Genomic DNA, 1,248 nt, shown 5'->3' with positions numbered 1-1,248 from the left:
TTTTGCAACAGTAAAAAGTACAGATGCTGCTACGAATTAGACATTAATTTAATCCTGAGAGTTTTGTTCTTTTGGTCTGAAGGCTCAGGAGTACCTCCAGATGATTTTGAGAACCTTCCCTTGGAGAATCTCAATAGGATAAGGGTTCTGGAATCTGTATTTGTAACACACTCTCCCAAGGCATAGTGCCAAACACATTGCCATGGCAGATTTGAAGGAACTTTATAAAGTGTAAGTCACTTTCCAGATGGCAAAATATTACTATTTTTAGTAGGAGGAGACAGGCTAAACAATAACAGCAAGGGTCGCTAATTACTGAGTACTTAGTCCTGCCTCCCAGTCTACTTGAACAGTTTATTCTCACAACCGACCCGACACAGGTCAAGATGATGAATTCTGAAGTCTTTTACCGCCTGGGCTGTCATCTGACTTGCGGCTTGCTTAATGCCCCTCTAACATGGGAATAATGCCAGTACTTCCTTCATAGGTGTGTATAAAGGGAGTTACTGATCAGCTCACAGTGCACCTGCCCCGGTGTAAGTTATTATCATCCTTAAAGAGTACTCTACGGAGAAGGGGAAATTAGAACCTAATCAGTGTAGCTCCAAGTCTAAATCTTTACGGAAGCGGCCTCCACATCCTGTAAAGACATCAGCCAGTGGTTCTTCGTGTGCGATTCCCCGCAAGTAGTACCCCCAGAGAGCTCATTAGAAATGGACATATCAGACCCTACTCCATACTTAATGAATCAGAAACTCCCGAGTTTTAAACTAGGGGCTGAACCAGGACGAACCAGTCTGAAGCCCAGTTTTAACCAGTTCTGCAAGTGCTTCTGATCTGAACGCTAGAGTTTTGGAACCACAGCTGTAATCTTTAGACGTTCTGGAAGCGTGGGGGGGTCGTTAAAAACAAACAAAAGCGTGGAGTTGCTAAGAGCCAATCCACGAGTTCCTGACACCTGGGGGCGTAGAAACGCCGCTGGACCCGGCGCTCCGCAACCCTCGCCAGCCAGCCCTGCACGACCGGCGGGCGGGCGGCTCGCAAGGTCTGCTGGGACTTGTAGTCCGCACGCGTCCGGACGGACACGCCTGCGCGCTGGCAGCCTCCTCGCACTGGTCGCTGCGCTCCGGGCTCGGGACCGGCTGCCATCTTAGTCGAGGGACTGAGGAGTCGCCGCCGCCCCGAGTCCCGGTAAACACCCGCGGGCGGACTGGGGGCGATTCTAGGGAGAAGGGAATAACTCTGGTG

At 50.2% G+C, this 1,248-nt stretch overlaps 1 protein-coding gene across 4 annotated transcripts in view; it reads left to right on the top strand.

Moving 5' to 3' along the window:
• Positions 1-1,135: 1,135 nt before the first annotated feature.
• Positions 1,136-1,248, top strand: part of ITCH (itchy E3 ubiquitin protein ligase) — a 129,794-nt gene continuing 129,681 nt past the window's right edge. The window contains exon 1 of one of the 4 annotated variants that reach the window (XM_045295594.1): positions 1,136-1,191. The gene's annotated coding sequence lies outside the window, so the exon portion shown is untranslated. Of the gene's footprint in view, positions 1,192-1,226; positions 1,246-1,248 lie in introns of those variants that run through there. The other 3 variants (XM_045295596.1, XM_045295597.1, XM_045295595.1) reach the window with 3 other exon arrangements.

This window comes from Echinops telfairi, unplaced genomic scaffold (assembly GCF_000313985.2).
Source record: "Echinops telfairi isolate 266 unplaced genomic scaffold, ASM31398v2 ScPeMD7_5592;HRSCAF=6446, whole genome shotgun sequence".
NCBI lineage: Eukaryota > Metazoa > Chordata > Mammalia > Afrosoricida > Tenrecidae > Echinops > Echinops telfairi.
This window is presented reverse-complemented; position numbering and strand designations above follow the sequence as displayed.